Genomic DNA, 15,981 nt, shown 5'->3' with positions numbered 1-15,981 from the left:
CAACCAGTTCATCTGTACCATTTTTCTAGGTTCCACATAAATGCATTAATATACGATAATTGTTTTTCTCTTTCTGACTTACTTCACTCTGTATGACAGTCTCTAGATCCATCCACATCTCAACAAATGACCCAATTTCGTTCCTTTTTATGGCTGAGTAATATTCAATTGTGTATATGTACCACATCTTCTTTATCCTCTCGTCTGTCCATGGGCATTTAGGTTACTTCCATGACCTGGCTATTGTAAATAGTGCTGCAATGAACATTGGGGTGCATGTGTCTTTTTTTTTTTTTTTTTCGCGGTACGTGGGCCTCTCACTGTTGTGGCCTCTCCCGTTGCGGAGCATAGGCTCCGGACGCGCAGGCTCAGGGGCCATGGCTCACGGGCCCAGCCGCTCCGCGGCATGTGGGATCTTCCCGGACCGGGGCACGAACCCGCGTCCCCTGCATCGGCAGGCGGACTCTCAACCACTGCACCACCAGGGAAGCCCGCATGTGTCTTTTTGAATTATGGTTTTCTCTGGGTATATGCCCCGTAGTGGGATTGCTGGGTCATATGGTAATTCTATTTTTAGTTCTTTAAGGAACCTCCATACTGTTCTCCATAGTGGCTGTATCGATTTATATTCCCACCAACAGTGAAGGAGGGTTCCCTTTTCTCCACACCCTCTCTAGCATTTGTTGTCTGTAGATTTTCTGATGATGCCCATTCTAACTGGTGTGAGGTGATACCTCATTGTACTTTTGATTTGCATTTCTCTAATTATTAGTGATGTTGAGCAGCTTTTCATGTGCTTCTTGGCCATCTGTATGTCTTCTTTGGAGAAATGTCTACTTAGGTCTTCTGCCCATTTTTGGATTAGGTTGTTTGTTTTTTTACTGTTGAGCTACATGAGCTGTTTATATACTTTGGAGATTAATCCTTTGTCCGTTGATTCGTTTGCAAATATTTTTTCCCATTCTGAGGGTTGTCTTTTGGTCTTGTTTATGGTTTCCTTTGCTGTGCAAAAGCTTTGAAGTTTCATTAGGTTCCATTTGTTTATTTTTGTTTTTATTTCCATTACTCTAGGAGGTGGATCAAAAAAGATCTTGCTGTGATTTATGTCAAAGAGTGTTCTTCCCATGTTTTCCTCTAAGAGTTTTATAGTGTCCAGTCTTACATTTAGGTCTTTAATCCATTTTGAGTTTATTTTTGTGTATGGTGTTAGGGAGTGTTCTAATTTCATTCTTTTACATGTAGCTGTCCAGTTTTCCCAGCACCACTTATTGAAGAGACTGTCTTTTCTCCATTGTATATCCTTGCCTCCTTTGTCATAGATTAGTTGACCATAGGTGCGTGGGTTTAACTCTGGGCTTTCTATCTTGTTCCATTGATCTATATTTCTGTTTTTGTGCCAGTACCCTATTGTCTTGATTACTGTAGCTTTGTAGTATAGTCTGAAGTCAGGGAGTCTGATTCCTCCAGCTCCGTTTTCTTCCCTCAAGACTGCTTTGGCTATTCAGGGTCTTTTGTGTCTCCATAAAATTTTAAGATTTTTTGTTCCAGTTCCGTAAAAAATGCTATTGGTAATTTGATAGGGATTGCATTGAATCTGTAGATTGCTTTGGGTAGTATAGTCATTTTCACAATATTGATTCTTCCAATCCAGAGACATGGTATATCTCTCCATCTGTTGGTATCATCTTTAATTTCTTTCATCAGTGTCTTATAGTTTTCTGCATATAGGTCTTTTGTCTCCCTAGGTAGGTTTATTCCTAGGTATTTTATTCTTTTTCTTGAAATAGTAAATGGGAGGGTTTCCTTAATTTCTCTTTCAGATTTTTCGTCATTAGTGTACAGGAATGCAAGAGATTTCTGTGCATAAATTTTGTATCCTGCAACTTTACCAAATTCATTGATTAGCTCTAGTAGTTTTCTGGTGGCATTTTTAGGATTCTCTATGTATAGTATCATGTCACCTGCAAACAGTGACAGTTTTACTTCTTCTTTTCCCATATGTATTCCTTTTATTTCTTTTTCTTCTCTGATTGCCATGGCTAGGACTTCCAAAACTATGTTGAATAATAGTGGCGAGAGTGGACATCCTTGTCTTGTTCCTGATCTTAGAGGAAATGCTTTCAGTTTTTCACCATTGAGAATGATGTTTGCTGTGGGTTTGTCATATATGGCCTTTATTATGTTGAGGTAGGTTCCCTCTATGCCCACTTTCTGGAGAGTTTTAATCCACTTGACTGCTGATGGGTGGGGCTGGGTTCCCTCCCTGTTGGTTGTTTGGCCTGAGGCAACCCAACACTGAAGCCTACTTGGGCTCTTTGGTGGGGCTAATGGCAGACTCTGGGAGGGCTCACGCCAAGGAGTACTTCCCAGAACTTCTGATGCCAGTGTCCTCGTCCCGCAGTGAACCACAGCCTGCCCCGCCTCTGCAGGAGACCCCCAAACACCAGCAGGTAGGTCTGGTTCAGTCTCCCCTGTGGTCACTGCTCCTTCCCCTGGGTCCCGATGCGCACACTACTTTGTGTGTGCTCTCCAAGAGTGGAGTCTCTGTTTCCCCCAGTCCTGTCAAAGTCCTGCAATCAAATCTCAGTAGCCTTCAAAGTCTGATTCTCTAGGAATTCCTCCTCCCGTTGCCAGACCCCCAGGTTGAGAAGCCTGACGTGGGGCTCAGAACCTTCACTCCAGTGGGTGGACTTCTGTGGTATAAGCGTTCTCCAGTTTGTGAGTCACTCACCTGGCAGTTATGGGATTTGATTTTACTGTGATTGCGCCCCTCGTACTGTCTCATTGTGGCTTCTCCTTTGTCTTTGGATGAGGGGTATCTTTTTTGGTGAGTTCCAGTGTCTTCCTGTCGATGATTGTCCAGCTGCTAGTAGTGATTCTGGTGTTCTCACAAGAGGGAGTGAGAGCACACCCTTCTACTCCGCCATCTTGGTTCCAATCCTAGCTTCTGTGGGAGGAGTCTGGCATGGCTTCACTGGGTCCTCTGCTTAGGGTCTCAAAAGGCTGCAATCATAGTTTCTGCCAGAGCTGAAATCTCATCTCAGATTCCCTTAGGGAAGGATCCACTTCCAAATTCACTGAATTCTTCTGGCAATGAGTTTATCTCTGCTATTTAAATTATGTATCCTTTTCAAAAGGACAAGAGTATACATTCTTGTACTCTGGGTCTCTTTTATAAGGGTGCTAATCCCATTCATAAGGGCTCCAGCATCATGACCTAATCACCTCCCAAAGGCCCCACTTTTTAAATTAAGATTTCAACATATGAATTTGTGGGGGGGGACATAAACTTTCAGTCTATAACAAACATGTGCACTTCAATGCCATTTCTTTCAGACTTACATTAATTCCCTAAACAAACACTTATTGAACACATGCTAAGTGCCTGCCTAGGTCTGGAAATATGGTTAGAATTGGGGATAAATAAGTCAGTCATAGTTCATATGCTCAGGGATATTGTAAGCTGTAATCATATAACGATATATATTGCAGTAATTAATACGAAGCTTCAGTATTTAATGTCACAAGAATTTTGGCTTTTTATATTCCATGAACTGTTTTGTGAGTATGTTGTTTCTACTAAACAGTGAATGACAGGAAAGAAATACAGATATATTTGGTAATGTATTCAAGCATACCATAATGTACACAATTTTTAAAAATCATTTATAAGACAAATGGCAAATTAATTTTTAGGATACTGAACCTTCAAGGCAAGGTCGCATATTAGGATCTTTTTTTTTTTTTAAGAGGGAGACGTGACTTTATTAGAAAAGTAAAAAAAAAAAGTACCAAAAACTGAGATGAGTTGGTCCTTAACAGATGCCCTGGTGGGTGAGGCTGCTTTGTGCTGTGCTGGCCTTCTCCCGCTCCCGCCGCCGGGCAGGGTCCAACTCAAAGCAGCACCACAGCCACAGGGTCTCATCTGCTGCTGCTGATGCCACTGTAGCCCCATCTGGGCTCATGGTCAGGCTAAGGACCTGGGCTGTGTGACCTTTCAGCTCAGCCACCTTGGCCATGGTTGGGTTCCAAATCACCAGCTGTTTCTGGGCAAAGCCATGGCCTGAGATGAGCTCCTTGTAGTGGGGAGAACAGAGGATGGAGCACACCTGGGAATGGGCATCCACAGCACTCAGACAGGCCCCAGCAGACGTTCCAGACACGAATGTGTTGATCACTTGTGCCCCCTCCAGTTGCCAGGACATTGGGTTGCCAGGGACACCAAGCCACAGCCTTGATAGCCTCTTGATGCTGGGTGAATGTCTGCAGAGGAACCCAGCCACCCTCTCCAGGAGCACTGGGCCACACGTTGACCAAGTTATCGTTGCTGCCACTGGCTAAATGTCGTCCATCTGGGGCCCAGCGCAGACCACACACTTCCTGGCTGTGGCCACTCAGTGTGGCCACATGGTGTTCTGCTACCCGAACATGGTGTGGGACGTGGCCAGAGAGTGAGCCACTACACAGGATATAGCTATTCCAACCGAGGGAGCCCACTCGGGCAGAATGGTCATGTTTCGAAGCCGTTTCTGCTGTTGCACATCCCGCAGCTGCACCTCAGCACTGCTGTTACCCACAGCCAGGTAGTTTCCCTCCTTGATCGAGGCCACAGAAGATGTATAGTCCCCAGCCTGCTCCATTTGCAGCAGCTGCAGGATGTCACCAGAGCTAGCACTCCACAAGTGCACACTGTTTTCCAAAGCCACAGCCAGTATATTCCCAGAGCTCCAATCTACACTGTTCAGGTAGCAGTCATTCCGGATTTCAGGGGCGTCCAGGATCCTGTCTGGCCGCGAAGGAATGTAACTGCTGGTCTTCCTGCTGGAGCTGGGCGTGGCCTTCTGGCTACAGAGTACTTTCAGTCTGTTCTGGTAACCTTCTGGGGCATTTTGTGGTTTTCCACTGAGCCGAAGCATCTTGGCTTCCTCCATATGAAAACCGTTCATGTTCAAAGCCCATGCTTTCTGATGTTCCTTCTTGGTGGGTGTCTGACTGTCTTCGGGCTGCTTCTCCTTGCTCGGGAGAATGCTAGCGACCTCCATCTGGGAAGCACTGCGACGGGGGATAGAGCGATTGCCGCCAGGTTTGCTGGGAGTGGTCTGAATCTTGGAGCTGGATTTGCCGGGAGTTCGGCCCCGGGGTCCTCCCGGCGCTGTGGGATCGGTTGGCTGCCCACATAGGCCAGGGGCCCGGCCCGAAGCTTCCTTCGCTTTGCGCTGCCAGCGCGCAGGGGCTGCGTTGGGCATGGGTGTAGCCGGCTGCAGCAGCAAGTGCAGGTCACCCTCGAACGCGAACTGCGCCATGGGAGCGTCCCCGGATCGCTCGGCCCAGCCGCCTCTCACCACCAGGTCAAAGCAGGCTCCGATCCCAGACCCTAGGATCAGTATTAAATGTTTGCATCTAGAAAAGAAAATGATTGTAATAGTTTTAAAGATATTACACGGCTCTAATTTGCTTGTATTTTACAGACTTCAAAAAACACTGAAAGGTTTGTTTATAAAGGCTTCCAGATGATACTTTTTTTTTTTTTTTTTTTTTTTGGCTGCATTGGGTCTTCGTTGCTGCGCGCGGGCTTTCTCTAGTTGCAGCAAGCGGGGGCTACTCTAAATTGCGGTGCACGGGCTTCTCATTGTCAAGACTTCTCTTGTTGCGGAGCACGGGCTCTAGGCACGCGGGCTTCAGTAGTTGTGGTGCACGGGCTTAGCTGCTTCGCGGCATGTGGAATCTTCCCAGACCAGGGCTCAAACCCGTGTCCCCTGCATTGGCAGGCGGATTCTTAACCACTGCGCCACCAGGGAAGCCCCAGATGATACTTTTATGACAGAGGGAATACAGAGACAAAAACTAGGAAGGAAACATTCAGAGCCCCTTTTACAAGTAGGGAGTCACTAGCCTGGAATCTCATCTCCAAAACTGACTGGCCACGCAAAGGTCAAGCTACTTTCTCAGGGCAGCCCAGAAGCTTGAGAAGATTCCCAGAATTCCTGGACAGTAAAGCACAATTTCCCAGAGGAGGCGCCCACTGCTCCCCTTCTTCCGGCCTCTGTGCTTTCACCCTCTCTCCCCCGCTCCCACCGCTGGGCTCTGCCTCCTTACACGGGATTTAACTTACGTGTATGTAAAAGAAAATAAACATCTTACACTGAAATATAAAAATGTTGAAAGTTGTGGAATAAAGTGAATTCCCTCCTCACCTCAAAATGTTTACAGATCTAATGACCTTTACACATAATGACATCACATCATGTCGTTATCAGTACTGTTAGACTTTTTGGCAAGAACTGTGATTTACTCATCTTAACACATAGATTTGAATGGATTTGCTATTAGAAATGATAAAAGATCCCTTTAGACTCTGGAGACTGAGTTTAGGAATAAAACTAAAAGAGCGTGTTAGTAATTCATCATTACCAAGATACATAGGAACAATGAATGAAAAACATGAAGTGCTGGGACCCTTGTAGTATAGATTTCCAGGCTAGATTAACTTTCTGAAAGCAAAGGTCACTTTTCTCCTAAATGATATGCAGCCGTTTCCCTGGAGCTGGGTCAGTGTCGCTCACACTGCACTTAGACTCTACCCCATTGTCACAGAAAATTCTAGCGAAAGTCTGCCTGCAGTGCCATTGTGTATTTGAACATTCACTACAATGCTGTTTTTTATGGCAAAACACACACACACACACACACACACACACACACACACACACGATGTTAGAGCATCTCATAACGTAAGCTTCTGTTCCTAAATAGAAATAAATTCCCGAAAACTTCTTTCGGGAGAGACCTCACTTCTGCACAAGATGCTTTGCATATACCGATTGGTGAAGCAGTTTCCTTGAAAATAACCCAGTTTATTCATAGGATTTGGGAACTAGCATAAGTAAAATCACTGGCGAACAAAGCTTGAAATAATTTTTCCTCCACTTAATCTCTTTTAAATGGATCGTTTGATTTATGAATAGAGTCATCATAATGCAGACTCTGTTCGGGGAAAAAGCATATGTAAGTGACTGGAAAGGATTGGACGTGTCTTCACAGTATATTAACTCTCATGTGTGATACACTCACAGTAGCTACTAAACCGTGAGGATAGTTCTGCTTCAGAGTTGCTCTTAAACTCACCCAACTTACTCAATGGAGCTTGGGCGTCTAGAACTGAAATACAATGCACAGTAAAACAACTATCATACAACAGCATGGGACCTTGACCACAGGGAGGGAAAGTAAACACAAGAACAGTGGGACCACAGTCACTTCCACTGGCATATCTAAGTTTCAGGGAAATGCTGGCTTGCTTGAATTTTTCTTCTTTTTTAATTAAAAAAAAAAAATCTACAACCAGCCTGTCAGTTTACAGCCCTGGAAAGATTTTTGTAGCCAAAATACAAATTTCCCAGAGGGGTTAAATACTCTCTCACACGTAAGTCAATCAGCATAAATAGCTCTTTTCAATAAAATTAGTATTAGTATGTCTTTGAATATATGGTTATTTAGCATAGATTATTATTGTTTCTTGATAGAGATGTCATTAAAATGAAGGGTTTTTTTCCTAAAATTAATAAGCAAAAATTACCAGATTGTACTATTAACGTATTGACTGCAAATAAGATACACTGGAACTACTGATAATTTGAATTGAAGCTTTTAAGATGTTTAAAATTCGTTATAGTTCTCACTCCTATAATCCTTCGTGCATCTAGTTGTTGTTCCTAATTCAACTAAAAGATGAAAGGTTTGCCCAAAATATAGACTAAGTGCAGGGAAGAAGTGATTTTCTTGTTTCTCTCTCTCTCTTTTTTTTTTTTTAACATCAAGGTGGGAACAAGTACTGATTTTAATTTTAAATAATCCTTCAAAATATTTGTGAAAATGCTTATAAACAGTAAAAATCAACAATTAAAAAAAGGGGGCGGGGGAGAAAAAGAATTCACAGTTACCTAGCGGGGAAAGCCCTCTGGAAAGAGTTTCAGCACATCGACTCCCATTAAGGAAAAATATTGAGCGAGTGATTGGACAGGGGAAATGTGAACACAGAGTTCATCATAAATATCAGTAAGCCAGTATCAGATCCTTGGTAACCAAGAGGACCGCGGGTGGGGAGATTCTTCTTTGGGGCTGGAATGGAAACCATATCAGATCGTATATGGTACTTGCTTCATCTGAGCTTAGATTGTTGGTCTCTGTTCAGAGTTAAATGATATGGTTGATAGTCTTCCAGAAACAAGGTTCTAGACTCTCCACCAAGCTCGCCTCTCCATCCACTGCTTTCAGCTTTAGGGCAGAGGGGTAAGTTTGCTAATCCCACAATTCTCGATGAAGACCTGTGGCTGTGAATTCTGAAGGTGATTCCCCCTTTTTCTCTTACAGCCCCAAAGATTGTTTCTTACCTCGTGCAGCCCACATAGGTTGACACAGAACCCAGGTGCCTCGGGTGGGGTTCAGTCTACTCTCCTACTTTTGAGAGAAGCAGGGTAACTCACTGCCTTCACCTACTCTGGTTTCCACCACGAATCTGTTCCTAGACCCCAAAGAATGGATGAATTGAACTGTGTAGCCAGGATGAAAGAACAAAGAAACAACCTTCCATTTCCATCTCTTTCTTTCTCCAGCCAGTTTATTAATAAATTATCATCTACAGAGAATTTACCACTAGAATATCTAGCCATTTTTATGAATGGCAAGACTAGAGAAAAAGCCCCCATATTATGAAAGTAATATGGACCTAAAACCTGATGGTGAACACACAGCACTACTCTGCTAGTGTGTGGCAAGCGTGCCTTTCAGTCTTCGTTAAAAGCTACCAGCTTGTAAAACAGTTCAATAGGAAACTTGCACTTTGAAATTGTGTTGCTCGATTGTCAGCACTAGAGGAACCATTTCAGATGCTTTTTGCCCCAGATGAACCATTTTACCAACAACCATTAACTATCTCCACACTGATAATCATGTAGCTATGTTTGTCAGAAGCCCTGATCCCTTGAATAAATGTTACTGAGCCCACTATTTAAAGGAACCCTCCGGCAAATCCTTTGGCAAAGCAATGAAAAAATTTACAGTCAAGCATGGCCCTCTAGTGCCTGTTTTGTAAGTCTATTGTTTCATGTTACTAGGTTTGCTAAAAGTAGGCCTTGCACATTGGCAATAAGTATTTTCGCACCTCAACCTAATATCTTGCTATTTATTACCTGTACTGAGAATGTGCAGACCTCATGTGATGCAAAACCATGCCAACATCTATTAAAGGGAAACCGATTAGAATAAACTTAGCCATCAGTTAGGCCATTCCTCATGTGAGGCATTGGCAAGTAACACTGAGAGACGGTGTGTTATTGTTTCAATGTACAAACAGGAGTCTGATTATCTGGCTTTGAATCCCAGTTCCTATGAAAGTGTCTAAACTTCAGATCCCAGTTCTATAAAATGTGGATGACAATAATAGTATTTACCTTCTACCTTGAGCTGTTGTGAAAACAAATTAATAAGACAATGAATGTGGTAAGTTAGCATGGTACCCGGCACACTGGCAAAAGGACCTACCACTTTAGAAAGGAACTGGAAAAGTCTCAGTACTGGCTCCAGTGGGACGTTGGAGGCCCACACTTATCATGGCAGCCTCAGCATCTTCCCTTTAAGTTCTTCCCCCTAGCTAGCCACAGAAAAGGGTTGAGCTGAATCAAGAGTTTCCACTGGCTTTGAACAAAGGTTGGCAGCAGTCACGGGGCCTCCATCCCTCCCATCCTCATTGGCTCCCATCCACATTGTGCCAAGTACCACATCAACAGGATGCGGAGTCATCTTCCGTGGTCCCAGCTGGCTCTGATTGTGCTATAATGACTTGGCTATAGCAGATGCTAGGATGAAATCATGTCTCAACTTCACCTCCTGAATGCAATGTTGTTTATATTTGCCCAATACTTCCCCCCTCCCCTTGGGTCTTTTGAAGAGCATGCCAAAGGCTTTGTTTCTTTTACCTGAATAAAGTCTTCCATTAAAATAGTTGAGAACAGTTAGTCTTCCTGACACTTTGCAGATCTGGAAGAGAGTTTTCATAGCTACATCGTCTTTCCCTCCCCAGAGTCTGGCTTCACACTGAGCGAAAGTGATTCTTCTAAAAATCTAAACCAGATCATGCCACTCCTGTGTTCCAAAAACCGAGTCCTTAGATGGCTTACAGGCAGTAACATAATCTCCACTTAGCCCCACTTCCTCTTCCTCTACTCTCTTCCTGGCTTCCTTGCTTGTCTTTGTATACCCGCAAGTGCACTCCTACCTCAGGGCCTTTGCACCTGCCCTTCCCACTGCCTGGAATGCTCTTTGCCCCAGATATCTGTGTAGCTCAATTCCTTGCTTCCTTCTGGTCTCAACTCAAATGTCACCTTATCAGGCAGGCTTTCTTCTATTATTCTATATCAGATAGAACTCTCCCCCTCACCCCTCTCTCTTTCCTTTTACTCTGCATGCACCACCACCTTGCATATTATATACTCACTGAGTTTTTGGCAGACTCCTGCACTAAAATAGAAAGTTGATAAGAAAGCGTCTACTTTGTTTGCCACTGTACCACCAGCACTTAGACCCCTGAAGGTGTTCAGTAGGTGCTCAATAAATGGTTATTAAATGTTAAAAGAACGACTCCCTAGGGGACTCAGCAGCAATCAGATCTCTCATTCTAATGCCTATTTACCCAACAAACGGTCGCATTGCTAGTATCCTTCTTGTCAGTCTAGTTATTGTTCTTAACCTTCTTGGATTCTTTTAAGTTCCTTCTGTGCTTCCCACACATGACTCCACATTTCTTTTTCACCAGTATTCTGGGACACAGTATATCACTCTCTACTCCCTGATTCTTTTTTTGTAATAATCTACAGAACATTGTTTCGCGAATTGTTTAAAAACACCCCACTCGTAACAACAAACATACTGTTTTCAGTATGTATAATCTTGGTGCACATAGGTAGCAGTCCTTCTTTGGTTTTCCCTCAGCATTTTGTAGGTGCTCTGCAGCTCTGAGGTAAGATGAGCTGCTAGCAAGATGCGTGATCTATACACAAACAGCTATGGTTGTATAAAGCCAAGCCGAGATCCTATGGGTATAAAGATCCTATAGGTATAAAGCCAAGAAGTTGGATGTTTGAATTGAGTTGTATCTTGCTTTCCAGTTCTTTCTTAAAAGCATTGACAAAGCATAAGTTTGGTGACCAATATGGAATTTAAATTTCTCTGAGAAAGATAAGGAGGCAGCAGGACAGAAAGGCTGACAGGGTCCCATTGTTAAAGGAAAGAGTGCTGAGAAAAAGAAGCTTGTTCTTACCATAACTTTCAAATAACAATAAAGAGAAACTTATCGGGAAGAACGATAACAAAGAGAAGAGGGAAATCTGGAAGAAATGAAAATAACAGAATTGACATTGGTTTTATGGTTTTCATTCATAAACATGCTAGAAAATTCTGGATCTAACCTGTACTAGGTCCTCATCCCATTTCTTCTATTCCTTCTATTGGCAAGACTGCTTTACTCTTCTAGAACTGCCCAGCCTGGGGAGAAGATAAAGAAGAGAGAAGACCTGAATCCCCTCAGGCCCTCCAGGGAGGGACTCCCGACCTGGCTTAGAAACCTCTATCTCCTACTAGCTGTGCATCCTTGGGCAAGTTACTCAACTTCTCCCTGCCTGATGGGGATAATAGTAGTATTTGCTCCTGTGTCAGATAGGAATAATAGTAGCAGTATCTGCTTCTTAGGGGTATGAGAAGGATTACATGAGTTAATGCAAAGCACTAGAATAAGGCTTGGTACATTGAAAGTGACCAATAAATGGTAGCTAATATTCCCAGCAGCTTAGGAATTTCTTTGCTTCTTATTCATGAATTTAAGGTCAAGGATTCAGTGTCTGTATTGATGTTAAAGCAACAAAAGTACTCTCTTCTCCTAACTTCAACTATGTAGCCTTCACCCAGAGGCAAAGTCACCTAACCACTCTCTAGACTGGGGATGGCTCTACTCAAATGGAACCTCTGTTCTGGCACAGCCAATGCCAGGGGAAGCGAGTCCTACTCCAGATGGCGTATATGTGAAAGATGGCGTGCTATTTAGAATCCTGATCATGAGACAGTGTTGAAAGTGGTTAAACTTGAGGATTTTTCTGGAATTCACTTACTCGACCCACCGATTAGTGTAATTAAGACTCTATCATAAAAAAAAAAAAAAGGAGTCCGTCATAAAGGCTTAATACAGGTGTGTCTCAGTACCTGGACCCTTAGCCATAAAGAAAATACAAAAACTTCACAAAGAAACTACAGAGGAAGACCTTAGCTCAGTTCTTCCACCATATGTTTTCCCCTACCCAGATGGCCCTGAATGGAATGAATGAGATGAGTGGGGCACAGCTCTTGACAAACAAACCACCCATGTGTTTATACAATTTGTTAAACAGTGTTCCATGTATTATTGTGTTTTAAAAAAAAGTCAGGGAGTGACTCATTATTTTTATAATAATAATAATCTAGCATTCTACAACTAGATACATGCCGCTATTGGGGATGAAAGTACAAAGGAATCAAGCGAATGCCTTCTCTTCCAGAAAGGGAAGCCATGTAGTTGCAGTCAACGTCTTTGCAAAAAGACCCATCACCTGGGAGTGACCACACAGTGTACAGGAGAAGGGGCAGTGGCATTTACTGAGTAGTATTACCTGCCAAGGCATGTCCAAGGAATGTTCCTTAAGTTATTCAATCATCAAACAACTGTATAAATTAGCTAGTATTATCTCCACTGTAATAAGGAAGCATCCAAGCTGAGACTTAACTGACCTGTTCAAGGATGTAAAGGAAATGCATAACAACACATCACTGCGGCACTCACTGTAAACGCCAGGTCCCTCTGGGAGGCTTAGTGCCACACTGGTCTTCACGTCATGAGCAGAATTTTGACTGTGTTAAAATTGTCCACATCGTAATCAGTAGAACCTATGAATATGTTACATTACATGGCAAAGGGAAATCAAAATAAGGGAGATCAAATTAAGGCGGAAACAGACTAACCTTGAGATGAGAGTGTGGACAGAAACATTGCCTGCCATTCTAGTAAACAAGGAATGTTGCCTGCCATCAAAACTTCAGCCACTGCAGCTGCCCCGTCAGTGCTCCCGGAGGGGGATTCAGGATGGAGAAAAAGTACTGGCCCTAGATAGTCAAGCTGCACATCTAAAGAATACTTTCAATGAGCCCAGACTCTAGCATCTTCCCATACATAGAAAAGCACTAAAATCACTAACCTGAGATGTCTGGTTTTTGTGATTAGCAGTAATCTTTTGATGTTCGACTACATGTTTTGTTTTGTTTTCAGCAAAAACTACGTACCCTGGCTCTTCCCTTACCTCATCGGAACTGTTCCCCAGGGCAATCTGGGAGGCTGTCTCCTAGGCGAGAGTCCTCAGTAAGGTCCTCGAATAAAACGCATCGAGCAACCTTTAGGTTGTGTGTTATTCTTCAGTCCACAGGAGATTATCCTGGATTATCGAGATGAGCCCAATGTAATCACAAACAAATGTCTTTATAATTGACAGAAGGAGGCAGGAGGGCCAGAAACAGAGAAGAAGATGTGAGAAGAGGACCAGAGAGGGAGGGAGATTTGAAGACATTGCACCGCTGTCTTCAAAGGTGAAAGAAGTGACCATAAACCAGGAATTCAGGCGGCCTCTAGAAGCTGGAAAAGGCGAGGGAACAGACTCTAAAGACGAGGAAACAGACTCTCTCCTAGAGCTGCCACAAGTAACACCACCCACTGACACCTTGATTTTAGCCCAGGAAAGACCCATTTTCAGACTTCTGTCTTCCAGAACTGTAAGATAATAAGTGATGCTGTTTTCAAGCCGCTAAGGTTGTGGCCATTTGTAACAACAGCCCATAAGAAACAAATACACCCTATTACTACACTTTAATTTACGTCAGAGTTCTGCAAACATTTTCTATAAAGGGTCAGGTAGAAAATATTTTAGAGTTTGTGGGCCAAGGGGCCACATAATCTGCTCTTGCAGTTCTGAGCAGCCTCAGACGATACACACATGACTGAGCTCGGCCCTGCGGGCAGCCGTGTCAAAACAGGCTGAATAGGGGCTCCTCTGAGGGAGGGCACACCATAGGAGGGAACCCTTAGAAATCTGACCTCTTGAAATTAAATAGCCCTTTTAACGGCATTATTACACTGTCTTGCAATTGTATAATGTTCATGTAAACCTTATTCTTCTGGCGTTCAGCACCTCTGGAGACGCAGTGGGATGTGATTTAAAAGAAGCACTTGGGGTCAGGAGACCTGGTTCCAGGCCGGGTTCTGCTAACACCTGAGTGACCCCGGGTAGGCATTTTTACTCTTTAGACCTCAGTTTTCTCAGCTATGAAATGAAGCACTGAAGCTCGAAGTGATCAGTAGAGCCTCCTTCTGGTTTCTTTTTCTCATGATTTGCAAGTGTTACTCCCAGGGACCGGTAAAGCCAGGAGTGATGTAGAGTTTCACAGTGATTCTGTTTCTCCTTGAAGGTGATATTTGTGGGGATGTTCATCAATGTCATGGACAGAAAAGGAATCCACCCGAAGCTGATAGCTCCTTCCAATTGTAGGAACACAGTTAAATCATAGACTCTGGGAGGAGGAAAGGGTAAAACAGTGGAATAAAGCTTCAAAAGCAAAACAACTGGCTAAAACAAACAATGAGAGGAAGCCGGAGCCTGGAGAATTACGAATTCAGAAAATAAACTTAGCTGTGTTCTCAGAAGTAAATCCCCTGTGCAGACGGGAGGGCAGCCCAGTGCGCAGCCGCTTAGGGGATTAGATTTGGTTCACGTGTCCACAGAGAGAACATTCACAGGTAGGAAGCAGATCGTGACCGCTTGGCACTAGACTCTCTCATGGGCTCCGGAAACAAGTTGGTGACAAGGATGACGAAGGTGATGGGGAACACAAGTGCTTTTAGGGTAGCTCTTCTTCAACCAAGAGAAGGGTGGAGCACGTCATCACAGAGAAGAGAAAAGCAACCGTTCTGAGAGCAGCGAAGCACGTTGCATCATAAACTCACCTTTAAATTGTATTGCCAGTATGGTAACCGGTAGCCGTGAAGGGCTTTCCAGATTTAAATTGAAATTCATTAAAAGCAAATGAAAATAAAGATTCAGTTCCTCAGTCACAGTAGCCACATTTCAAGTGCTCAGTAGTCGGCCAGTGGCTACCACATGGGACAGAGGAGGTTATAGCATTTCCGTTAGTGCACAATTCTGCCCTAGACCTGTCCTATAGCCGCTAGCCACAGGTGTTTATTTAGATGTAAATTAATTAAAACTAGAGTTCACATTTCAAGCTCTCAGTAGCCAAGTGACTGGTCACTACCGTTGGAACACAGATATAGAACATTTCCATCATCACAGAAAGTTCCACTGGACAGTGCTGCCTTTTAGCTATTTTTCTGCATCTCCTCCTGGATCATCTGAACGACTTTCAGAATCAAGCACCGCGACGATCTCAGGAGAGGGACGTGGTTAGATGTAGCTAGATAGTCAGGACCCTTGCTTCATGATTTACGTGATGTTCACATCAAGGTTTTCTTTTTTCCATCGCTTTCCTCGTCCTCTAGGTTATAACAGTAACTTTCCCGGCTGCAGATGTATGACCAGCACCTCCTGGCTCAGGTTTCAGATGCAGTTTCCAACTGAAAGGGGAGTAGAAGACACTCCCAGACACCTCCCACCTCCCTCTCACCACCCCCCCTGCCCAGTTCCTGCCCTTTTAGCCACCTTGAAGCACTGCACCGAAGGAGTTTCCCAGGAAGGGGGTTGGGGAGGATTTGGAATCTAAAGAGAGGAGGAAAGATCTGGCGGAGCTTTATTATGGCCCCCAGATGATCATACATGAGTGTCCTCCTCAGTAATGGAAGGAAAAAATCTCCAATGCCAATGGGACGGAGGGCCCAGACAGCAGCAGTAACCCACAACT

General features: G+C 43.8%; 1 pseudogene; it reads right to left on the bottom strand.

Moving 5' to 3' along the window:
* Nucleotides 1–3,685: 3,685 nt before the first annotated feature.
* LOC137220636 (cell division cycle protein 20 homolog pseudogene) lies at nt 3,686–5,303 on the bottom strand (annotated as a pseudogene).
* Nucleotides 5,304–15,981: the final 10,678 nt, after the last annotated feature.

The sequence above is a fragment of the Pseudorca crassidens genome, chromosome 3 (assembly GCF_039906515.1).
Source record: "Pseudorca crassidens isolate mPseCra1 chromosome 3, mPseCra1.hap1, whole genome shotgun sequence".
In the NCBI taxonomy this organism is placed as follows: Eukaryota; Metazoa; Chordata; class Mammalia; order Artiodactyla; family Delphinidae; genus Pseudorca; species Pseudorca crassidens.
Note: the sequence above shows the minus strand (reverse complement) of the source record. Positions and strands in the feature narration are given on the sequence as shown.